This window comes from Crocuta crocuta, unplaced genomic scaffold, assembly GCF_008692635.1.
Source record: "Crocuta crocuta isolate KB4526 unplaced genomic scaffold, BGI_CrCroc_1.0 scaffold163, whole genome shotgun sequence".
Classification (NCBI taxonomy): Eukaryota; Metazoa; Chordata; class Mammalia; order Carnivora; family Hyaenidae; genus Crocuta; species Crocuta crocuta.
The window spans coordinates 2841564-2868252 of NW_027529533.1; the positions used below are offsets into that span (position 1 = coordinate 2841564).

A 26689-nucleotide genomic window follows, 5' to 3' on the forward strand; every position below is an offset into this window, starting at 1 on the left:
TTTTTTTTTTTTTTTTTTTTTTAGAAAAGTCTATAGAATTTTCTATATATAAGATCTGCAAATAGAGATAATTTTACTTCTTCCTTTCCAATTTGGGTACCTTTTTTTCTTTTCTTTGAGTAATTTCTTTAGTTAGTATTCCAGTACTATGCTGAATAGGAGTAGTAAAAGTGAGTATCTTTGCCTTATTTCTGATCCTAGAGGAAAAACATTCAACCTTTCACAATGGAGTATATTAGCTGTACACTTGTTATAATGGGTTTTATTATATTGAAGTATGTTCCTTCTATGCCCAATTTGTTGAGATTTTTATTATGAAAGGATATTGAATTTATCAAATGCATTTTCTGCATCTATTGAGATGATTATCTAATTTTTATGTTTCATTGTATTAATGTGATATAATACATTTAATCATTTATGTATGTTGAACTAATTTTGCATCTCTGGGATAAATTCCATTTGTCCATAGTGTATAAACTTTTCAGTGTGCTATTCAGTGTGCTAGTGTTTTGCTGAGGATTTTTGTATCTAAATTCATCAGGGATATTGTCCTATAGTTTTCTTTTCTTTTAGTGTCCTTAACCTGCTTTAGGGTAATGTTGGCCTTATAAAACAAGTTTGGGGTGTTCCCTTCCTTTCTGTTTTTTTTTGGAGTTTGAGAAGGATGGATGTTACTTTCTCCTCATTCATTTGATAGAATTCCCCATTGAAAGTATTTGTTGGAGAGTTCTTGGTTACTAAATCAAATCTCTTATTTTTTTTAATGATCTTTATAAATTTTATATATCTTTATGATGCAGTCTTGGTAGGTTGTATGTTTCTAGGAATTTATCCATTTTTCTAGGTTATCCAATTTATTGGTGTATAATTGGTCATAGTATGTTTTTATGATTGTATTTTTGTGGTATCAGTTGTAATGTCTCATCTTTCATTAATGGTTTCATTTATTTGAGCCTTCTCTCTTTTCTTCATTTCTCTAGCTAAAGAATTATTTATCTTTTCAAAAAGACAGCTTAGGGGCACCTGGGTGGGTCGGTTTGTGAGTTCAAGTCCCACATTGGGCTCTGTGCTGACAGCTCAGAGTCTGGCACCTGCTTTTGATTCTGTGTATCCCCTTTCTCTTTGCCCCTCCCCTGCTCATGCTCTGTCTCTTGCAAAAATAAGTAAACTTAAAAAAAAAAAAAAGCCAGCTTAATCTCATTGGTATTTTCTAATGTTTTTCTCATCTCCATGTCATTTGTTTCTGCTCTGACTTTTGTTATTTCCTTCCTTATGCTAACTTTGGGCTTAATTTGTTCCCCTTTTTCTAATACTTGAGGTATAAAATTAAACTGTTTATTTGAGATTTTTCTTTTTTCTTAATTTAGGTGTTTATCACCATAAACTTCCCTATTGTAACTGCTTTTGCAATATCCCATACCTGTTAGTATGTTGTGTTTTCATACTAATAGTTGACACTGTTTCAAGACACTGTCTAATTTCTCTTCTAATTTCCTCTTTGACCAAATAGGGTTGTTCAGGAGTGCATTGTTTAATTCCTATATTAGTTTTCCTCTTGTTACTGATTTCTAGTTTCATACCATTTTGGTCTGAAAAATACTTATAAAGATACCTAATTTTTTTTTCTGCTGATTCATTATTAGTGTATAGAAATGCAACAGATTTCTATACATTGATTTCATATCCTGTGACTTTATTGAATTCATTTATCAGATTTTTTTTTTTATTTTAATGTTTTATTTATTTCTGAGAGAGAGAGAGAGACAGCGTGAACAGGGGAAGGTCAGAGAGAGAGGGAGACAGAGAATCTGAAGCAGGCTCCAGGCTCTGAGCTGGCTGTCAGCACAGAGCCCGACGCGGGGCTCGAACCCACAAACCGTGAGATCTTGACCTGAGCCGAAGTCGACGCTTAACCGACTGAGCCACCCAGGCGCCCCTCATTTATCAGATTTAATAGTTTCTTGGTGGAGTCTTTAGGATTTTCTATATATAGTTTCATGTCATCTGCAAATTGTGAAAGTTTTACTTCTTCCTTACCAATTTGGATGCCTTTTATTTCTTTCTGTTGTCTAATTGCTGCAGCCAGGGGTAAAGGTGGTGAGAGTAGGCATCCCTATATTGTTTCTGATCACAGTGGAAAAGCTGTCAGGTTTTTCCCATTGAGTATGTAGGATTTTCCTATCAGGTCTTTATTATGTTAAGATATGTTTCCTCTAAACCTACTTTGTTGAGGGTTTTTATTGTGAATGGATGTTGTGCTTTGTCAAATGCATTTTCTGCATGTATTGAAATGTTCCTATGGTTTTTTATCCTTTCTCTGATTGACTTGATGTTATCACGCTGATTGATTTGCAATATTGAACCTCCTTGTCTCCTGGGAATAAATCCCACTTGATCATGGTGAATGATTTTTTTAAAAAAATTGTTTATTTTGAGAAAGAGAGCATGCACATGCAAATGAAGAAGGGACTGAAAAAAAGAGAGAGAGAGAATCTCAAGCACACTGTCAGTGTGAAGCCTGATGCAGGCTTTGAACTCAGGAACCATGAGATCATGACCTGAGCTGAAATCAAGAGTCTGATAATTAAATGACCGAGCCACTCAGGCAGTCCTGAATGATTTTTAATGTATTGTTGGATTCCGTTTGCTAGTATTTTGTTGAAGATTTTTGCATCTGTGTTCATCAGAGATATTGGCTTGTAGGGTGTTGTTGTTTTTTTGTTTTGTTTTGTATTGTTTTGTGTTGTCTTTATCTAATTTTGGTATCATGGGGATACTGTCTGCCATTATATTTTTAACTAGGTTTTCTGCCCTTCTCCTTCTCGTTTCCTACTGGTACTCCAATAACGTATAGACTATTTCTTTTAATGGAACACTATAGTTCACATAGAATTTCTTCTCTCTTTTTCATTATTTTTTCTTCTCCTCTGATGAATATTTCAAAGGATTTGTCTGCCACTTCTCAGATTCTTTCTTCTGCTTGATCCAGCTCATATTAATGCTCTCTATTGCATTATTCACTTAATTCATTGTATTCTTCAGCTTCAGAATTTCTATCTGTTTTTTTTTTTTTTAATGATTTCTATCTCTCTGTTAACTTTCTCATTTTGTTTGTGTATTGTTTTCTGAATTTCAGTGAATTGTCTTTCTGGGTTTTATTCTTCTAGCTCTCTGAGCTTCCTTAAAACAATTATTTTGTATTCTATACTGGGCAAATTGCAGATCTACATTTCTTTGGGTTCAATTACTAAAAATTATGATGTTCCTTTGGTAATGTCATGTTTCCTTGATTTTTCATGTTTCTTGAAAGTCTTGTGTTGCTGTCTTTGCATCTGAACAGTCACTTCCTCTAGTCTTCACTGATTGGCTTTAGGAGATAAATACCTTTCATTAGCCCTGCTAGGGAATCTGAAGCTTTGTCAGACTTTTTCTACAAATATGCCTGCTCTATACTTCTTGTTCCTTCTTGTGGCAGAATTATTAAGCTTGTATACCTTCTCTTGATTCTGTAAAGCCAGGATGGGTGCCGACAGCCTCCCTTTTGCTTTTCCTAGAGTGGTCCTGAATTCTGAAGTTTGTGTACTTTTTTCCCAGGTGTGTAGAGTTAGGCTCTTTGCACATGATTACTAACTGTTTGCAAAAGTTCACTCTCACCAGTACTGGGAGTACACACAGGGAGTCGGCCTCAAGGTTGGGGTAGTATGGATTTGGTGCATGGAGCATTAGGGGTCCCCATGGGCCAGATGGGGGAATGTGCTGGTGAGGCATTCCTCAGTGGTTTGTGGGTGGGCTTCCTGATGGAATGTGTGAAGCATTCACTAGGATCTGTGCATCTTTGACACTTTCTGGTGGTCTGAGTCCTGCGTGCTGTTCTCCCAGTCGCTCCCTGCCCCTCATCTTGTTCATATTCAGTGTTCTGAATGGAGTGAGAAATAATCTGGTTCGTTGGATGGTGTCCGGCACAGCTGGGGAAGCTGGGTGCTCGCTCTCATTTTACCTGATGGGAGAAGTTATGGACCAAGAAGTTCTCTCTTGGCACTAAGCTATGCTGCTTTGGGAAGAAGTAGTGCAGGGAAGGTGAAACTGTTCCTCTTACCCTCTTCAGTATTTCTAGTCTCAGACTTTTTGGATCCAGTGATTTGCTGGAACTTCTCTGCTGGACACCTGGACTTCCACAAAGACTCTCTTGTCTGTGGTGATTGTTTAAATCAGTGTTCTTTTGGGGGGAAGAGGGTAGAAAACTCTTATTCTACCATAATGATGACATCACTCCTTTTAGACTTAATTTAAATGCAATTTCTAGCTTCTGTATATTAAAGAATGAGGAATATTATAATATTATTAGTTAACAAAGCCATTTTAATTCCAATTGAAAGTGACATGGGACTTTGACTCTAAACTCTAATTTAGTTTTTATTTCCATTAATAGTGAGTGATATGAAATTACATGAAATGACAGAGACTTGGATTTATTGGAATCAGATTTAGTTTTGCAAAATTGCATAGGGACTAAGGATACTCCTTCTGAGATTCAAAATTATTAAAGTATCTTTGATGGATGGGAGTAGCCCCAACTAAAGTCAGCTGTAAGAAGATACCAGTTCCTAAGAAAACTTCACTATAATGCAAAGGCCATTCTAAACTAGTGACTTGGAATCTCTTTTAGGTCTTTGGGGGTTAAGGAAGAAGAATGGTTTTAGGTATGATGAGGCTAAGAATGTGAAGCTATTTTTCTCACCAATCTATCTTACTATGAGTGTGCCCTGAGAAAACTGGCTGTGCATATTTCAAGGAAAGATTATAACAGCTAGGGAAGGAACAGCCTCCTTCTGTAACCTGGGGAAACTTGCTATCTGGGCAGAGACTGGACCAGCAGCAGGATGTAATGACCTGGACAAGAATCTTAGTTCCAGCTGCAGCTCTTCAGCTTTCCAAGTTTTGTTAACTGAAGATGCTAGAACAGTTGGTATTAGCAGGGAGAAATGGAGGGATTCCTTCTGACTATCCAAATTTTGATGGTCTCTAACTTTTTTCATGGTAGCAATAGCATTTGACTGTTCTAGACCTGTAGATGTGTAGTGCTTCTCAGACTTCAATGTGTATATGGATCATATGAGGATCTTGTTAAAGTGCACGTTCTCATTCATTGGATATGGGTGAATCTTGAGATTCTACATTTCTCACAAGATCCCCAGTGAATTTAATGCTGCTTGTCCAAGGACCACATTTTGTGTGGCAGAGTGTGGTAGGCAGATTTATAGCTCTTAAGTAGAGTCTATGCTCTAGTCCCTGGGGCTATGAGTATGTTACCTTACATGGAAAAAGGGACTTTACAGATGTAATTAAGTTTCCTAGTCCATTGGCCTTAAAATAGGGAGGTTATCCTGGATTATCTGAGTGGGTGCAGTATATTTATATGAACTCTTTAAAGCAGAAAGAAGAGAAGAGGAGGTCAAGGAAATTTCATACATGAGATAGGTTTGGCATACCATTGCCGCCTTGAAGATGGAAAAGCCATGTGGAAAGTATAAGAAGAAACTGAATTCTGCCAACATCCTGAATGTGCTCGAAAGTGGATTTTTTCCCAGAGCATCTAGTAAATGCAGTATTGCCAACCTGTTATTTTTAGTCTTGTGAGTCCTGAGCCAAGAGTCCAAGTGAGCTATTCTGTGCCCAGAATTATAAGGCACAGAAACTGTGAGGTAATAAATGGGTATTAGTTTAACTGCTAAATTTGAGATAATTTGTTATGTCAGAAATAGAAAACTAATATCTAGACCATCTAGCATCGAGGGAGAGCATGAAGTCATTCAACATTAGCAGGGTGAATCTGAGTTCCAGATCCAGGGATGATGTGAGAACAACCATAACTGGCCTTTGCATTGAATAGACTCGAGGGATCTCAGAATTATTAAGAAAGGCATGAACCTAGGAGACCAAAGATATTCTCACAAGCAGAGTCATATTAAAATAGAATATTTAAAGAGATGTAAGGATCTTTAAATATATATAACCCAAGCTATCTATCTATATAGATAGGTAGATATAACAAATAACATCCATCTGTTAAGAGACAATTCTTCATTGGTCTCTTGTACTTTTGAACTCTCACAAGCAGTCACACTGACAGTCTTGCAGACAGTCCGTTCAGGGGTGCTTGTATAGTGAACGAACTTGGAATATGGAGATAGTGTGTCTTCTTCTGGAGAAGGGGACAGGTTTATTTACTGTTCAGTATAATAAAGATAATACCTCCTCTGAGGCAAAAATAGGACAAGTTTGCTTGCATCCTATTATAAAATAATAGGATTTCCTTTATTTCCTTTAGCTTGGTGTTTCTCAGCTGTGATGAAAACTCACTGTGTACATAGCATCCGCTTAGGCTGCTCGGGGTTATTCCATGGGACTTGGGGGACGGGTAAAGGGAATCTAAGTGTGAAACTCATGCTTGCAGTGCTGTGAGTAATAATATCCCTTGTCTCTGACCTAGGCGTCTTTCTGTCACCAGCCATGCAGCCGTAGCTGGCTAATATGTTAGCTTGCAAGTAGGTTATAACCTCAGATTTTCACAGTTCTTTACTATATGAGTAAATCTCTGTGTTTGTTTTTGTGTCTATGGCTGTGTGTTTATGTAGGTGTCAAATTTCAAATGTTTTTATCTGTTACGAAGAAGTAAGTTGAAGAAGATGTACCTGTTATGGAGAGGTCTGAAGTTTCTCAAAACCATGAACTCAATAGGCTTTTGGCTCTAGTGCTTTCTTCTTAAGCCATGAAGTTCATACTGAATTTCTTGTCATTAAGGAAATATCACATTCAATCAACAAGAACTCCCAAAGTTTTACTGAAAGAAGCAGCTATGCTTAACTTTTTTGATATTATTTTATTACCAAGGTCAACACTGTTAAGTAGCATATATACATCCCCAACATTATTATATGGAATTTTCGTTTTCTTATATCCTACCCATTGAGTGTCTTTTTGTTGTTGGATATATCTGTTTCATTTAGGTAATAATGGAAGTAATGATGATTAGCTATGTTCCTGATTATTCTCAACAGTTTTTAGGAAGATATAATTTTGTATGAGGGTTTCAGTATAAAAGTGTCTCACTGGAAAAAAATATCAAAATTTAGCAGATATTTATTGTTTTACTAGGCAGACTGGAAAATTCTATAAATTATCTTCTCTCTGTTTTCATCTTTCAGATCCATAAGGAAGAATATAGATGTGAGTCTACCCCAAACAAAATTTGAGTTTCATTTTTCAGAAAAATTGGTTACTTGAGGGCTTGGGAAGACTCGGGCATTCTAAGTATACTTTGTTTGGTATCAAATGTCACTTGATATTCTTCTATATCAAGGATATCTTTCTCTTCAAGGTGTCTATTGAATATTTATTGTGTCTACCAAGACAGATTAAATATTTGTATGCAGAACTGTTCCAATTTTATAAAAAGACTATAAAAGATTATATGCGAATTGTTTTTGTGTTCTTAACCACCACTATTTCTCCATCTGCTTTCATAGGTTTCTGCCAAGAGGAAGAACATGAAAAATAGTCTAGGCTCAGTACTACCATGTTTTGAAATTTTGTGGAAAAGCAATAACAAGTCATTGTATAATAAGGCATTGTTCCTTTTTACTGAGTGGAAGATTGCTTGGCAGACCTGCTTGAAATTAGGGGTGGACGGAGTGAGGAAGGTGATAAAGGAAAATAATTCCATCTAAAGAAGATCTGTCTTCACTGTATAGGCCTGGCTGACCTGATTTATCAGTTTCTTTTTATTTAAACATTTTCAGAGTGAAAAATTCACTCATTCATTTACTGTTTGCTTTTTTGGAGCACCTTCTATGTACAAAGAACTTCTAGCTCAGCAATGCATTTCTTTTCTTTTAAAAACAGAAAGTCTTACTAAACGTTCTCTTTATTCAACACAGAAAAATAAATCCATGCTTTCTTTGCTGCAGTGGTACAGATTTGTTTTCAGTATTTTGAGTCCAACCTTTGAATAAGATATTTTTTCTTTTCTAACAGATCACTGTCAAAATGTAGTTTGTTTTGCTATTGTGTACTATCTTCCTGGAGAATTATTCATTCATCTATTTCCAGGTTAGTAAAGATCAATTTAGGAGACTCATAAAGTCACCAAGATGATCTGAAAGGGGAAAAAAGCAGCTTTATGGAGAAGAGTAATTCTTGTTTCAGTAGAACGTTCGAACCATTAAACTTATCTTCAGTGATTCTCTTACCTCACTCTGATTCTGATTGGGTTAGTAAAGTGCCATGATTTGAGACTGGACATTTTTTCAGCTGATAATGTGACACCATTTTAATATTACAAATCCTGCTTTCTCTTTTTCTTTGGTGTGATGTTTATGCTTGATTTGTTTTTTCTTTTTTTTAAATGTTTATTTTGAGAGACAGAGCAAGAGTGCAAGTAGGGGAGGGGCAGAGAGAGAGAGAGAGGGAGGGAGAGAGAGAGAATCCCAAGCAGACTCTGCACTGTCAGTGCATAGCCTGATGCAAGCCTCGATCTCATGAACCGCGAGATCATGACCTGAGCTGAAATCAAGAGTCAGATGCTCAACAGACTGAGCCACCCAGGTGTCCCTTGATTTGTTTTTTTTTTCTAAACTATTTCTTAATGTTTACATATAAATTTGACACACTTCCTGAAAATGTAGCAATAATACTGCTGTTTGACACCCACAAGTTTCTGACAGGAATGCTTTTATTCTGTGAATTATAAAGATTATGTTGTATTTATAGAAATGATAAGTCTTATGTAAAACATGAAAATGAGTTTGAACAATCTGAGGCATGGAGTTTTGTGCCTTTGTTGGTTTTTGATGTCTCTTCCTGGCTTCTCTCAGTACCAGCCAGGCTGTCTTATTTGTACTGTAATTTCCACATGTTACATAGTTTGTAAATACCAGTGAAAGGAACATCTTTTTTTTTTCATGTGGAAATGAATGTCCTCTTTTTATGATAGTTTATAGAAAAATAGTAGATTAAAAGTCCAAAGTGCTTCTACTTTTTAAAATGGTAGAATGAGAGTTGATAATGTTTATATTCTCCCCTTTAAGGGAAAGTAATATTCCCATTCCAAGAGTTGCCTCATGAATAATTTTTCATGTACCTTCCCTCCCTGGGATATTTTCTGTATTTTCTTAGTTTGAGGAAAGTATCTTTAGCAGTTTCTTTGATTAAAGTGGGAAATCTTCTAGGCAGACTTCAAAATGCTGTGTAAATTTTCAATTGAGCACCCAGCTCATGTGTTTTTTCTTCTTGTGATGCAGTTGAAAACTTAGCTGCACTAGACAGCACACTCAGATCAGGTGACAGGTCTTCTGGACTTTCTATATCGTATCTGATTTAGCCTACATTGCAGTCCACCTTTTCCTTCTGTAAACCCTTATCTGCCTTGAAAGAAGCCCTTGACTGGCTCTTCCTCTTTCTCTAGTTCTTTCTTGTTTATGTTTTGATTTTCTGACTGCTGTGTGGACTCTGTGGGAGTAGGAACCATGTTTTAATAGTCCTGGTATGTTTGTGATTCTAGGAACAGAGTAGATATTCAGGACATTATCTTTATTGATTGGGAGTGACATCCCAAGGACCAGCCAGTCCTTAGCCCCTGTATGAGCAGTGGCATTGGGTTCCTTACATCTTTGGCTTCAGTCAGCTCGGTTGCTACAACAAAAATACTATAGACTGAAAACAAGAGTATTATAGTCTGAGTGGCTTATAAAGAACAGACATTTATTTCTCACAGTTCTGGAAGCTGGGAAGTTCAAGATCAAAGTGCTGGCACATTTGGTGTCTGGTGGGGACCTGCTTCCTGGGCAGCCATTTTTCACTTTGTCCTCACATGGTAAACGGGGCAGGATCTCTCTGAAGTTTCTTTTACAAAGGCAATAATCCCATTCATGATCTAATTATCTCCCAAAGGCCCCCATCTCCCAGTGTCATTATATTGGAGATTGAGTGTCAACATATGAATTTTAGGAGACACAAACGTTCAGTCTCTAGCAGCTTCCTTTTTGGGAAGGCCCAGAGCCTATATGCAGAAGATGATTAAAATTGCATAAATGAATGAGATAATGAATGAATGAATGGGTGTGATTAGTCTTTGTTTTTTGGATTAGATGAGACAGTCTCTCTCTCTCTCTCTCTTTTTTTTTACCTTTATTTATTTTGAGAGACAGAGACAGCATGAGCTGGTGAAGGACGGAGAGAGGGACAGAGAGAGAGAAATAGAGACACAGAATCCACAGCAGGCTCCAGGCTCTGAACTGTCAGCACAGAGCCTACGCGGGGCTCGAACCCACAAACCATGAGATCATGACCTGAGTCGAAGTCAAACATTTATCCACCTGAGCCACCCAGGCGCCCCAGGTGTGAGACAGTCTCTTAAAGAAAGCTAAAAGCGATAGAAATGGCATATATTCTGTCTGAAATGGAGTGGACCCTGCAGATGAACATGTCTAGTGTGGTGGGAGACAGTTGTATGGGGCACTGGAAACGAGGGGAAAAAGTGAGATGGTAACAAGTTTCTGCTTACAAGGACCAGATAACCTGCTTGGACCCACACTGTGTGGGAAAAGGAAGCTCTGATTGAGAATCTCATACCTGAAGCTTGACCATGTTTCTGAAATTAGGTTTTAAGAGTCTGACCCTGGGGTGCCTGGGTGACTCAGTCAGTTAAGTGTTCGACTTAGGCTCAGGTCATGATCTCATGGTTTGTGGGTTCAAGCCCTGCGTCGGGCTCTGTGCTGACCACTAGCTCAGAGCCTGGAGACTGCTTCAGATTCTGTATCTCCCTTTCTCTCTCACCCTCCCCTTCTCTCTCTCTCTCTCTCTCTCTCAGAAATAGATAAGACATTAAAAAAAAAAAGAGTCTGACCCATTTGGGTAAAAACAAGCCTTTGTAAGCATTGTTGGAGAAAGTGGCTGGGGATGGAAATGAAGCAAAGGAACCCGAGGCCGCTTACCCAGCAGTTTCAGCCAAAGGCAGTGCTCCTTTGATAGGCTGTTTCTAAGGCAGAACAGCTCCCTCTGAAATGTGGTGTCAAGAGGTCTTTCATGTGAGCTTTCAGAGCATGTCCTTGTCAGGTGAGTGTGTTGTTGCCTCCTTGGAGCACATTTTTCTGCAAGGTGGCTCTGCCATCAAAATCTGTCAATATTAAAGGTTTTCTTGACTCCAAAAGTAGGTTGGTGAATATCAGTGGTACCCATGCACCATTATTGTCTGAGGCGGATGTCTGTGTAAAGGTTCCCCCAAATTCCTTTATTTGTGCAGCATTTTGGTTGTCATCTTGTCACCACTGACTGCAGTAGGGATGGGATTTTCTCTAAAGTTCAATGTGTTTTGCTTGTGAAAAATACATTTAAGAGAAGATAACTGAGGTTCTGTGACCTAGACATCAAGGGACAGGACTCTGGTTTTGACTTGGCCCAGCAAGATATGTTATGGTCCATGCTAGCAGAAGGTGAATTGGTTGGAAATAAACTTTCTTTTTTCTCTGTTTTTGGTGGAAGGAAGCACCTGGAAGTAATCAGATGATTTCCTGACTTGGAAAAGAATCTGATGACATCAGAAGTTCCCAAGAGCTAATAGCTATTTGATCTATTCATACCATTAGGCTGAGAGATTTGGGAAGAAGATAATATAGGGAACTACATAAACATAATACCTCAACATAGAATCAATCTTTAACCTTGTGAAAGGACATATTTTTCTTTCTCGCATCTGTATATTATTCTTTTAATAAATTAATATCTGCATATCCTTTGATTCTTTTTCTTACTTCGAGGGAAAAAAAATCTTTCCTCCTTTCCAAGGATAGTTCCTCTCTTTTTGTCAGTGATCTCATTTATTTGGACTACTTTCAGGCTAGTAAAAGAAATTTCTCTCCCCTTTTATCTTTGCATATTTAATCCCTCTTTCATTAGTGGCTCCTTTGCCATTTATCTACAATAAATTAAGATTTTTCTCATCATCCTGGAATCCCCTTCTTTTACCCTTGCTTTCCTTTTGGTCTAGTGTTCAATTTTTCCCTCTGCTGTCAACAGTATTCTATTTGCCTTTATGAATCAGGCACTGTGTTAGGGGCTGGGGGTGCAGAAATGAATGAGCACAGTGTCTGTTTTCAAGTAACCGATGGCCTAGTGGAAGGTGCAGACAAGCAATCAACATGGTAGATTGTGATAAATACAAAGCCACATTATGTACGGGAGACTGGAAGGACACAGAGTGTGAAGACATGTATTCCGTCTCCACCGCCAGGAAAGTCTCTTAAAGCAGGTGCTGATTTAGTGGATTCAGGAAGGACAAATAGAGAAGGTAGAAAGACCTGAATGAACAGAGAGAGACATAGAAACATGAGAAAACAAATACTTGGTTTGGCTCAAGAGTGGCAACCTTGGAAGGCCTGCTCATAGATGGTGATTCTATTAAGATAGAAAATAAGGAAGGAGGTAGGAGGGGATGATAAAAGATTTGACTTCAGTTTTGGCTGTATTGAGTTTAGAGAGGTATTTAACTAGTGGGAGGTAGGGCACTGTTTGTGAATGGCTCTGTATGCCATGCAAAGGGGTATTGGTTGCCTATTGCTTTTGTAATAAATTATCACAGACTTAGGGGCTTAAAACAATGTCCAAGATGGGTTTAATGGGGCTAAAATTTAAGCAGTGGCAGAATTGTATTTCTTCTGGGGGCTCTGGGGGAAAATCTATTCCTTGACTCTTTCAGCTTCTAGAGGCTGCTTGCATTCCTTGGCTTGTCACTGCATCACTGGTTCTGGGGATTATGACATGACCACCTTCGGAAGGTCACTAGTTTGCTTCCTATGTAAGGTGTTTGAACTCATTCTGAAAGCAAGAGGAAGCTATTGCTACATGTTTAGCCAAAGAATATGGTGGTGCTTTAGAGATTTGTGCTTTAGAAAGGTCGCTTTATTTGAAATGTAGATATTTGAGTCAAAGGGAGAAAACTAGAAGGGTATTGCAGTCACCCAGGTAAGAGTTATAGGATCCTGAAACATGACAGTGGCAATGTGGTTGAAGAGAAGGCTGACTTAGCTAGAAAATGGATGTGAGGACTGATTGGGATGTTTAGGATAAGTCACTCTGGATGACTTTCAAGCTTCACACTCAGGGAGCCTAGACAGATGATATTTCTATTAGCCAAGAAGTACAGTAAGAAAGTAGGTGCCAGTAGAGTTGGGGCAACCAAAGGTTTAACTTCAGTTTTGGCTGTGTTGACTTTGAGCTGAGAGGCATGGTACCCAGCTAAAGAAGATCTGAGGCCTAGGCAAGAGGACTGTTTTGGGGATCATCAGAAAACTGCATGGGAGATGGCCCAAGGCTAGTGTATAAAATGAGATGACTTGGGACTACTTCTGTGAATAATTTCAAAGTCTATATTGATGACTGGTCTTACAGAGCCCTTGATTCACCTTTACAGGGGCTCCTGGACATAAACGCATGTATGTCCTGTATTTCGTTCAAATTCATGAAGACTAAGAGTGGGGTTTTCTTGAGAATGGGGTTAAACCTTTGCTTATCTTTGAATCTCTTCTTCTATCCTCCCATTGATTGAATAAATATGTATACACAACCAGACATAAATATAGTTTGCATTATATCGTATTTTTTTATGTTCATACAGAAATCCCAGATCAGTAGAATCATTTTTTTGTCTTTGTTGACACCTGATACTGCTTACAAGGAGAAATATTTGACATTTCTCCCACTTGAGAATTGTCTTTCAAAGTCACAATAATTATCCGTGTTGTGAATTAGGTTACATATAGATATTTCCCAGGAAAGTATTTGAAATGTGTGTATTGTTGGTACTGAACCCTTAAGAAAAAAGCTTCTTTTCTTTATCTTAAGTTAGTGCATAGGGTTTTTATCACAAAGTTTTATGCCCATTCCACACAATTTCATGATCTTGTTAGTGTCAGAAAGGTGCTATGAGAGACAAACTGGAAGTTCTCCAAGAATTACCCCCCCTCCTTGGGCTTATTTTATCAGTTAATAACATCACTCTCTGTGCCTTTTATTTGACCTTGCGGCCTCAGGGTCATCTTTGGCCTCACTTTCCTTCCCTTTGTTCACATGGCCACCAAGATTTGTTAGTTCTCATTCTGAAATGACTCATTAGTACCTCTTATTTCTTCTGAACTCCAGAAATAACCCTTTTAATAAGTCTGCCTGTGTCCAGCCTATCTCCAGCTCTAGTTTATTTTGAACACTGTCACTAAGTAAGCTCTGGGAAACACACAACTGATCATATCCTGTACAAACCACCGGTAGCTCTCCACTGCCCATAAAAAAAGCCCCAAACTACTGACATCCAAGGCGGAGTCTGCTATCCTCCAGACACTTCCCACTGGGGACCTCCTCCTCTTATGTTTGGTGATTTTTTTCCTTCTGTTCTGATTGGAAAGGCCTTTCTTCGTCTGCCTTCCTGGCCTCTGCATTGGCTTGGTGAACACTGGCTAATTTTCCAAGGTCCAGTTCAAAGGGCATTTCCTTTGTGTGTCTTTTACTGTCATTACCAGCACTACAATGTTCTCGCCATACTACCTTTCTCTCCTTGAATTCTTTAGGTGATTCTATCCCCACTCCTTGCCCTCCTCACTGCTCTCACCTCTGTATCCTTAGCACATAACTGGTGCTTAATAATGATTGAGTGGTTTGGTGGAAAATCTAGTTAGAGTCCAGTTTCAGTCTCTTCCCTGATTAACTATGGTTCTCCAGGCCTCTTTTCTTTGTCTATAAAAAGGGGGGAAATTCAAGTACAGGTGTATCAGATCAAGCCATATATCCTGAGACCTCTGCTACGAGTGTTCTTAATAGACATCGTGAGGTTTTAAGATGAAGAATGTGAACCTGACTTGAGTGGCAGACGCAGTCATTCTTGTTATTTCCTTCCAGGCATGCTTGGTGAAATAAATCCACAGGAATCTTTAATTTGGCCTTCTACAGTTTTCTGCATTTCTCAGGAGATTAGCTTATGTTTTTTAGGTATCACGTACACTGTTAATCAGGGTTAAAAAGCAGGTGGGTCTGCAAGTAATCTTTGTTAGTCAAAACTGGTTTAAGTTTGGAAACATGACAGCTAGCCTGTCCTAGACATTAAAAGGGCATGGCTATACAGCTTTTTTTTTTTTTTTTTTAAAACCTTTTGTTTCTCAAATCCACACACTACCCTGCCCCCAGTTTGTAAAGGGTGAAATTTCATTTGGGTTGTGAGGATGTACTCAGAGAACTGGGGAACAATCTTGCTTCTATCTTTTCCAGATTTAAGGAAACACGTGCTTATGTTTTATGAAAAGGCCAGGAATGGACACTACCTCATGAAGAGGTTCAGTCAAAAGTGGTGTATTATTTTGTTAGGATTGTCATAGTGAAGTATCACAAACTGGGGTGGCTTATGCAACACACACTTAATTGTCTCGTGGTTCTTCAAGCTAGGAGTCTGGGATCAAGGTGTCATAGGGCTGGTTCTTTCTGAGGGATGTGAGGGGACATCTGGCCCATGCCAGATTTCTAGATTCTGGCGGTTTTCTGGCACTCTTTGCAAAGAGTTCCTTGGTTTGTATCATCCCAATCTGTGCCTTCATCTTCACATCCTTTTTCCCTTAAGTGTGTCTGTCTTTGTGTTGGAATTTCCCCTTTTTAGGAGGACACTGGTCATATTGGATTAAGGTCCACCATAATGACCTTATTGTGAAATGATTACCTGTGGAAAGACCCTATTTCCAAATAAGGTCACGATCTGATGTACTGGTGGTGAGGTCTTCAGCATATCATTTTTGGGGGATTCAATTCAGCCCACAACAAGGGGTACATGCTAGAGTGCGTGCTGGCTGCAGCCTTGGAGTAAGGTTTTGTGGGCTCCTGGTTGAGCTTATGTCAGGGCTTAGCCCTTTGGTGCTGGATCTTGGGGATCCACGATCTGGGAAGCCCTTCAGTAAGGTAGCTGGAGGGGGGCTGGGAACATGTATGAGGGGCTATTTACCAATTGGTAGAAAGTATTTTAGTATTTTAATATCCCTTCCAGCCGATTATCATCCCTGCTTAGAGACTGACTCACTCTACAATGTATTTTAGATGTTTGGGAGGGCTGCTGCCCTTCTATTTGTTGGTTGATACCAGAATTTATAGTTCCAGTAACTCATGCTAACTTAAAATGTTCGAGCACTGACAAAATGTGAATTCCTCTGTGACTGTTCTAATTTGAAGCTTCAACTCTCAAGTCTGTGCTTGTCTGTTTGAACCCCCAGTGCTGTTTTCATTCTTAGGTTTGCGATTATGTTGTAAAAGTCTAAGTGGCCATTAGCCTGCCTGAGTACTGCTTAGTTTTCTTTAAATTATAGAAGTTGTTACTAACCAAGTGTTCATTTTGTACCAGGCACTATTCTTCCTCATGACAACTCTATGATGAAGATGTTTATTGTCTCCTAAAAAATGAGACAACAGAGCTCCAGCAACTTGTCCAAAGTCATGACTCGTAAAACTAGTAGGAATTCCAGAGTCTGCACTGCTAACCAGTGAACCACTGTGCCTCTATGGAAATAACTTCTGCATTAAATAATAGACAAAAGAGACTATCTTCATCGTTCTTGAGTTGGCTTTGTGATGTGTGAACCTGATGAAGAGTCAGGAGGCTGGCCATGTCCCTCCACTGCTGTAGGGCCCCAAGCCCTCCAGTATGACCCCCCAGCAGGGTACAGCCACAGTTTCTGCCAGGATCCGTGGTGGTGAGCACATTCCGGTGTCCTGACATTGCTCCACCATCCCTTCCTCTGGTGACTCCCCCAAGAGATACATGCACAAACACACAAATGAACACACACAAATGCACGCATATACAGTAATATACACATATACAAATTTATACACAAATACGCATACACATATACATGCATACAAAACACACAGACAGGGGTGCCTGGGTGGCTCAGTCGGTTAAGCCTCTGGCTTTTGATTTCAGCTCAGGTCAAGATCTCACGGTTCATGAGTTTGAGTCTCATGTCGGACTCTGCTTGGGATTTTCTCTCTCTCTGCCCCTCCCCTCCTTGCTCTCTTTCTCATAAATAAATAAACATTTAAAACAAAACAAAACACACATACACAAATACCATTTCTGTATGGGCAGGTAATAATTGCTTTTCTTTTTCAAGGATTCCTAAGTTTTGGTTATGGAACTTGAAGACCCACAATAATCAGAGAAGTGAAAACACACAAAAGAATGGAAAAGGCATATATTTGAACACTCACAGAATGGGTGGAGTAGAGACAGGGCCACAGTGAGTAGCAGTTTACTGAGCTGAGGCTCTCAGACAAGACTCTTCCAGAAGACTGACTGGCCTTCTGAATTCCAGTGTGGCAATGCAATAGTAATAAACTTCGGTTCTTTCCTGCTAGTACCTTTATGAATTACCTGCTGAAAGTTTCTGTCCCAGTTTTATCTTTTAAAAATTTTCAGCCAAGAGAGCTGTGGAGCCACATTCTGCTTGAACACAACCAGAAGCAGAGGAGATGTCAGAACCTGGATGATGAATTTGGCTTCTTCTGCACTGCTGAGTTGATGAATGGGAACTGCTGATAAATCCATACAAATGAGAGCTTTCTGGAAGGTGGGGGGCAGTGATGAAAGACAGCTGTTTTTGTTTTGCCTCATAGTTCCAAATTGTCCTTTTTTGCTACACTTTTGGCTCTGCTTGGTGTGTTCTTATCTTTTCTTGTGCTGATAATGGTTGATTTCTTTCTAATTGCTCTGGTTTCTAGAAGGATGTTTGAGAAGGGAATTTTGGGGTTAAATGATTGTAACTCAGAGCTAGCCTTAATATTTTGGGCTCACTTAGTGCTTTTCTTTATGTGATGGTTTAAAAAATTGTCCTTCAAACGTACATTTTTAATGAGTAGGTGGCCATGCCAATTTAAAGAAAACCCTGTATATACTGTGCTGTTGAATAGTTATTATTCTGTCTAGCAGTTAATCCCATGAAATGCTCACTAATAGAAATTTTACATTATTGGGGCGCCTGGGTCGCTTAGTCGGTTGGGCGTCCGACTTTCGCTTGGGTCATGATCTCGCGGTTCGTGGGTTCGAGCCCCGCGTCGGGCTCTGTGCTGACTGCCAGCTCAGAGCCTGGAGCCTGTTTCAGTCTGTGACTCCCTCTCTCTCTGACCCTCCCCTGCTCACGCTGTCTCTCTCTCTCTCCTAGAAATAAAGAAAACATTTAAAAAAAAAAAAAGAAATTTTACATTATTGGTTTTTACTTTTACCAGGAATCTCCAGTTTTCTTTATGAATATTTGAATATTTGAAATGTAATTGTAGCAATTGCTTTATTTCTCTTCCTTGAGAGGGCTGTTTTTCTCTCCCTTGATTGTCCTATTTCTGTGGTATTTTATAGTGCTAAGCTGCCTCTTCGGCTATCTTATTACCAACCCTTAGGCTCATTAATAATTCATGCTCCAGCTGTGTGAATTGGTGGCTTTAATTAGCTATTACTATTTTCCAGAAAAGACAGTTTCATTTATGAGTGTTATTTCATGGAACAAACTCTTTAAGAAATGCATGCACTTGAAAATGAAATACTTTATTTGAACTGTGTTTTAGGCTCCAAATTTATTCTTCACTGCATTTCCATTTTATTTTAGGCTTGAAAGCTTATTTGTAATATATTGTATTTGTATATTAGCATATTTTATGCTTTCAGTGCTTACAATATTTTGGGAATGCTCTTGCATCGCCTTTTGCCAACATCCCATTTCCATTGGCATGCCAACCCTCAAGCGGTTAGCTTTATATTCTCTTATGGACTGTAAATTTGTGAGCCGTATAAAAAGCTGTTTATGTTCTTGTCTAATATTTCATAAGCTTTTGTACTTAGTCTAAACTCAATTAAGTAGCGTTTAAAGACTTGAAATGATTACTTTCAGCCATCATATTTTGAATTAGTCGACTCCAAGGGTATTGGATCTTCAGTCAGGCAGAACCTGGCCCCAAGACCAAGATAGACCATGCGTCTCTCTGGACGCACTTAGGGTTGCTTTGAGAGGCCTCTTCATACATTGATCTTCTGATCAGAGGGCATGGCTGTCCAGTTATCCTAAAAGCTGTCATAAAAAAAAGCTTGAAAATGAAATTACTTCGAATTCAATTTGAATGCTTCAGAGTTCACAGGAAGTGGGAAGAGCAAAGATGTTGGAAAATATAAGACCACAATTTGCCAAGTCTTTGGGCATAGAGCCATTGGGCCTGACCAATATTCCTCTGAGCCAGTCATTTTATTTTACTTTATTATTTATTTAAAAAATTTTTACTCATTTATTTTGAGAGACAGAACGAGAGAGCAAAGAGGGGAGGGACAGAGAGAGAGGGAGACTGAGAATCCCAAGCAGGCTCCTCACTGTCACATGGAGCCCATTGTGGGAGGCTCCAACCCATGAACCCGGAGATCATGACCTGAGCTGAAATCAAGACCAGATGCTTAACCGATTGAGCCACCCAGGTGCTCCTGAGCCAGTCATTTAAAAGGAATAGTGAGATGATTTCATGTGGCAAAAGTTCTGCATTAAGGGTAGTGGTATAAAAGAAAACCTTTAGAATTGGAGAAATGTAGAAAACTCTTTGAGTTTAATTTACTTGGGTGAATTTACTTTTTATTTCATCTGAATAAGAGTCTCTATAAAAAGTTGAGAAAACTCAAGATTTCAATGGATATATTTTTGTTTATTTCTACAATGACAATCTGGGAAAATGCTCCAACTAAGGCAATTCTTAGACATTTAGAGGTTTACATATATTTACTTCTTGCACATTATTATGTTCAGGCTGAAGACATCTCGGGAATATTGTCTGCTATAAATAGCCTTCAAGTCTTCTGGGAACAAAGTTTGGTTTTTGGTCACTTGCTAATTGCCATGCAAATTATAATTTCACAAATTATAAACAGAGGATTAGGTCTCAGGGTATAAAATCCACTTTTTTTCCTCATGAAAAAATTAATCTGTTTCTGTGAAAAAGGTGTCATCACCTTTCACACTATTTCAGCTTCTTGGGATAAACGAAACTGGAAGGAGATCTGTTTCCTCATTATGCTATAATACCCCCTGTTGGAAAACCATGGCCATATTACATCTTACATTCCTTTTGCCACTTTGCCTTGTTATGGGTTCTGTGAAATGATTTCAAGAGCTGAGTGCATTTCAGAGCATGGTTTAAATGGAAATATGGATCCTTAAGGGAATTTGTGTTATCTTGGAGGTACTTTAGAAGAGGGGAGAGGAAACAGGTAAAAGGACCCTTTCACATTTAGATGTGCTTAGGGAAAGCCATATTAATTGATAGAGGTTTATTTTATGGGGACTCTAAATGACAACTGTCAACCTGTAGTTTTGCATTTTCACTTACTATTTTGAATTCGTTTTGATTGCAAGTGACAGGAAACCCAGCCCAAAGTGGTTTGCATTGTTTGAAAGAGGGAGTTTATTGGCACATATGAGTGAGATGTGATATAGTGTCAAGGGTGCTTTGATTCATGGCACAAACCACATTACTAAAAACTGAGTTTCTAGTATCCATGTCTTGGATCTGCTTCTCTAGCATTGGCTTTATTTTGAGACCTCACATAATTACGAGGTGCCCGTCAACAGCTCAGAGATTTAAATACAGGGTGAAAAAGCAGGGATCTTTGGCCCATGGTTCCCAGGAAATATCCAGAACATCACCAAGACTAAACTGGATTAAGTTACCTGCCTAGCCTACACCAATCATTGTGCCCGGGAAAGGTCTTACTCCGACTGAAGGAGCTTCAGTCCCTGAACTGCATGTGTCAGAGCCACAGAGGGGGCCCACCTAGGTCACAGAATTCAAGAGTGGGAAGAGTAAATCCCCAAACAAAAACTGAGGCAGTTGCCAGAAGTGGGAAAGGAGTTTCAGGAGGACAAGGGCAAATGTCCACTGTCCTACATACTGCACAGACCCCAGCTTGGCCTGGACTTCATATACAGGCATTATATTACGTTTGCATTCCTGGGATTACTCCATAAAACTTTAAAACTTGAATACCACCTGAAGTATAATCATTTAGTAGGAGGAATAGTTATTATTTTACTTTCAGCCCCTCAAAAGAGCAAGAATTAATACTAGTTACAACTTTTTTTTTTTTAACAGGAGTTTTTAATTTAATTTAATTTTATTTTATTTTTTTTACAAATAGTTTATTGTCAAATTAGTTTCCACATAACACTCAGTGCTCATCCCCATAAGTGTCCTCCTCTATGCCCATCTCCCCCTCCCCCCCACATCCATCAGTCCTCAGTTTTTGTCAGCATTCAAGAGTCTCTCATTGTTTGCCTCTCTCCCTTTCCCCCACCATTTCCCCCCTTCTTCTCCCCCTTGGTCCTCCGTCAAGTTCCTCCTAATCCTCCTATACGTGCAAACATATGATATTTGTCCTTCTCTGCCTGACTTATTTCGCTCAGCATAACACCCTCAAGGTCCATCCATGTTGCTACACATCGCCAGATTTCATGGTTTCTCATTGCCATGTAGTATTCCATGGTATAGATAAACCACATCTTCTTGATCCATTCCTCTGTTGATGGACACTTAGGCTCTTTCCATGTTTTAGCTATTGTGGAGAGTGCTGCTATGAACATTGGGGTACATGTGCTCCTATGCCTCAGCATGTCTGTATCCCTTGGGTAAATTCCTAGCAGTGCTATTGCTGGGTCCTAGGGGAGTTCTAGTGTTAGTTTCCTGAGGAACCTCCACACTGTTTTCCAGAGGGGCTGTACCAGTTTACATTCCCACCAACAGTGTAGGAGGGTGCCGGTTTCTCCACATCCTCGCCAGCATCTAGAGTTCTCTGATTTGCTCATTTTAGCCACTCTGACTGGCGTGAGGTGGTATCTCAGTGTGGTTTTGATTTGTATTTCCCTGATGAGGAGGGATGCTGAGCATCGTTTCATGTGTCTAGTTACAACTTTTAAGCTTTAATCATTTAATACCAAGTGAAAAAGTGAGTATTTCCAAACACCTAACTATCTGATATTAAACTTGCAGATAGATTTTGAAGATGCTTTGACAATTATCTAAAACTGTGGTGTACAACCTGTAGAATCTGATAAAAGCTGTTAACTCTCTCTCCAGATAAAAGTACATGGGAATGCATGCATAAAATATGATCTGTAATTTGGGGGTTAGCAATTCCAGCTGAAAACTGAAGCAGTCCCACTACTTATCCAGAGCTTGAATATCTCCTGGGATACCCTAGGAGGTTGTCCTCTTTAGATTTGACATCTCCAGGGCATGGCCGGATTTTGGTCCTAGGAACGCTGGACGAGATGGCTGTCCCAGTCTGCTAGTCAGCCCAAAAGCTTCCTCAAGGCTTTGCTTCTCATCCTTCACTTGAAATATTTGCTTTGTTTTCGTTTTTTTCCCCCCTCCCTTTGTCTTTGAATAAGGATGCTCTCCTCTGTGTCTGTTTCTTTTGGAAACAGAATGTGTTTGTTTTTCTTCTCTTCTTCTTTGGACAATTTAAGGAGCTTCTGATTGTGATTCCTGTGAAGCTGTTACCCCCAAATGTACTTCTTTTGGAGAAGTGATGCTAGATGTTTGCACCCCATCCAGCTTGCTCTAGAACTTTGAGGTTCTTCATTCACAACTGATTGGACATCCTCTGACAGAGAGCTCATGGCCACTAGAGGGCGCCAACACCATCTTTAGGCTGCTCTATGAGTTCTGCTTCTATTGAACCCAAATATTTTCTTTGGTAGCTTCTGACCTTTTGTGTTAGTCTTCCCTGTTGGGACCATATGGAGCAAGCACCAGACTACAGACCAATGTGGAGAGGGGACACATTTACTTCATATATGTTATCCTGGCAGTGTCTCCTCCAGCACTGAGCAACGGCCCCACCCAAGTCATACCTGAGCGTCATCTCACAGAATGTTCTTTGTGATGAAAATACTCAGGCCCCTGGTACAGGAGAAACAGGATTCTTTTCAGCTACTGGACCTGCCATTCCATTTTTTGTCGATTCAAACCAATGCTTCTGGAATGGGAGGTCAATTTGAAGGTGGCCTGAATCCCTAGTAATCTAGCTGCAGGTTGTATTGGTGGTGCAGGAAACTGGTGCTGGAACCTTATGGGGTCCTTACCCCATGGCTGCCCGACATGAAGGGGTTTCATTTTTGCCTTCATGGGTGGATCAAATTGACTTTTCGGTGTGTGTTCTCTTCTGAGTCCTCATTTGTTCTGCAATCAGGAGATAAGTGAAGGGCCATGGTGCTGTCAGCATAAATAGGCTTTTGCTCTTTGTTTCCTAGAGAGATTGCCTTTGTGCCAGTGCCTTGAGCTTCTTTGAGCCTCTAAAATGTGGTGCTGCTGAGCCACCCTGGCAGGGAAGCCACTGGCAGTAGCTTTTCAAGTGGTCCTCTGAACTGGGCAGGAGAAAGCGCTCAGGGGCAGCTGACGCCAGAGTGACTTGGACATTCTCTTCAGTCTGCGCTACACACAGGATTGCAGCGTTTGGACTGTAACTAACCTGCTGTAGAAATCCTGTGAGCACATAAGCAGGGTTGACAGACTGTGAACGTGGCAGAAAGAGGATTGTTATGCTCTGTCCGTGAGTCAGCGGTTCCAAAATCACCACCAGGTGCCAACATCACAGGGGAAGAGGTGTAAGCTAGGAAACAATCAGGGGGAGGTAGATGTGAAACTAGATGAGGTTCGCTCCGTGGGAAATAAGGGGAGAGGAAAAGAAATACTGCAGGGAGAAATTCTAAGGCAGGAGTGAAACACTGTATAACAAACCAGGTGATGCATTAACACAGAAAATGTGAAATGCTGAACAGGGGAATGGAGTGGAATGGGAAAAAGCAACAGAAAACTGACCTGACCAGGTGCTTTGTAGTAGCCTTGCCTGGACGGATGGGTAATGCTTGGGGTCAGAGTTTTAGGTCAATGCGAGGTATTAATGTTTTCTCAGCTCCTAACTACACCCTGATTTTGCCTCAAATAAAAAGTAGGACGAATGCTGGAAGAAATCCCATCAGAGAGAGTCTGGCTTACGAAAGGCAGTCTTAGAGGTGGCTGAGCAAGTCAATTTCTGGGGAGGATGGAGCACATTTGTTGGCAGCCTTCCTCCAAACCAGTTCCTCATGCTCTTAGCAGCTGGGCTGGCTAAGCCCACCCCAGTTCCCAAGCCAGTCCCCAGCCCTAGGATGACAATTAGTAGTCTTTATCGCATTCCTTCCTGCCTGTCTCCTTCCCTTCTGTTCTTTCCTTCTGTCATCTCTGAATATTTACTAAGTACCTAGTACTAGGTGTCAAAGTTTTGTTAGGGATTCAGAGGAGAGAATATGGATACAGTCCCTGCCATGAAAGAGCTTACAACCGAGTGAAAGAATCAAATAATCATATAAATACATGCATAATATAAACCTTGATAAGTGCCATGAAGGGAAGTTACAAGACACTGTGTGAGTGTCTGACAAGAGGGAATGTTTGAGTTTGGGGGCATTTAGACTGAGGTTTGAAGGATGGATAAGAGTTACTAGTTAGCTGGGAGTGGGGAGGAATGTTTTGGGTGATTCGCTGTGCCTGTATAGGTATCACGAAAGGAGGAAGCATGGAATATTTGAGGAAATGTAAATAAGACTATAAGTAGTTGGAACACAGAAGGAGAGTAATCTGATATGAATCTGGAGAGATAAGTAGGCAGAGATAGTCAATGCATGGCCCTGCTAAAATCTTGTTCTGTCTTATTAACAACGGGAAACCATTGGTATATTTTAAGAACTGGGAACGGGGTAGTGGAGTGGGGATGTGATAATGGATACATTTCAAAAAGAATATTCTGGCTATAATATACAGAGTGGAAGGGGCCGAGTGAGGCTATGGTTGATCTGAGGTGAGGGCGGGAAGTTGCAGTTGTCTAAAGGAGGTGATGGTAGCCTGAATTAGAGTGGTAGCAGCAGACAGGGAAGTGATAGTTCTGACAGATGTTTAGAAAGTAAAATTGGCAGTATTTGGTGATGATGTTCTGCATGTGTATGTGTCTGGAGGCTGATGGGAAGGTTCAAATCAGCTTCCATATCCTTGACCGGCAGAATTAGATGAGCATTATTACTACCTCTTGCTGAGAAAGGAAACAAGAGCAGGAACAGATTTTGTTGGAAGTGGAAAGTCATGAGTTGTTCTTGGACAGCGTAAACTTGTGCAGGATTGTTCTTCTTCTTCTTCTTTTTTTTTTTTAAGATGGGATTTGAAATCAGTTTATAGTGCAGATCAGAATCTTTGACTTAGCTACAGTATTTGGATCCGGTGGAGTCCCCACATTGGATGCTCATCATCTCTTCAGATCTGAGAGGTGCTGTTTTGGGGCTTTGGGGGTTGGTCACACCAAATTTCCAGGGCTCTTTATGACATGGACAGTGTACCTTTGTATGCCTTAGTTTTTTCTCCTGTAAAGTGAAAGGCTCGTTGAGGTGAAATCGTATCAATTCCTATGCAGAGACCCTGCCTGACCTATGAAATAGTGATTCCTTAAGCAGAACAATTTGGATGCTTGTGTCGGGAAAGATTTTGGGGATTTTTATATACTCATTTAGGTCAGGGTTGCTAAGGAGAAACCTGCCTGGTGGCTATTTCTTTTCTTTTCTTTTCTTTTCTTTTCATTTATTTCTAGGAGAGAGAGAGATGCGTGAGCAGGGGAGGGTCAGAGAGAGAGGGAGACACAGACTCTGAAATAGGCTTCAGGCTCTGAGCTGGCAGTCAGCACAGAGCCCGATGCGGGGCTCGAACCCACGAACCGCGAGATCATGACCTAAGCGAAAGTCGGACGCTTACCCGACTAAGCCACCCAGGCGCCCCGACTGGTGGCTATTTCTGTATCTCCTTCCCTAGTACACAGGAATATATGACTCTATGCTGCTCAGGAAAATCCCATGCCAGGGATATAGCAGAACCTGTCAGCCTGCTCACTCAGCACCTTCTCCAAGACAGACAAGAGTGTAGTCCCAAAGGGACTGTTAGGGGACATTGACTCAACTGATTAAATTCTATTTCTTGGTTGGGTGGTAAATTCATGAGTATTCATTATCATGCGCTCTAACTTACTTAGCTATTACACAATTTATTTTGCATGGATCAAATGTGTCAAAATTTTATAAAATGCAAAGGGAAAATAAAAGGGAGAAAAAAAAAGAGCATAGTTCTCATAGGGCCCCTCTTCATCTTTTCTTCAGTGTTTCTTTCTTTCCCCCAAAGCTGGGTTGCAAAAATATACACTTTGGTCTTGCCTTTCATTTTACCTTCATTTTNGAGCATAGTTCTCATAGGGCCCCTCTTCATCTTATTTTTCTTCAGTGTTTCTTTCTTTCCCCCAAAGCTGGGTTGCAAAAATATACACTTTGGTCTTGCCTTTCATTTTACCTTCATTTTATTTTTTTCAGTTCCAATATTCATCTTTACTAATCATTATCTACAGTGGATGACCTAACACAATGCCTGGCAAGCAGAAGTTATTCAACAATCATCCGTTCCTTTCTCAACAGAAGCCCGGGGTCCTGCATTGACATTGGCTTTCTCTAAGGCAATAGTTGCTCAAATCTAAATAAGCAGTTAGGTCACCCCAGGGAACAGAGCTTCCCTC

General features: G+C 39.9%; 1 protein-coding gene across 1 annotated transcript in view; it reads left to right on the forward strand.

Annotated features, from left to right (window-relative positions):
- LOC144229229 (uncharacterized) overlaps positions 1-26689 on the forward strand; it is a 360150-nt gene that overhangs the window by 292796 nt on the left and 40665 nt on the right. The window lies entirely within an intron of this gene.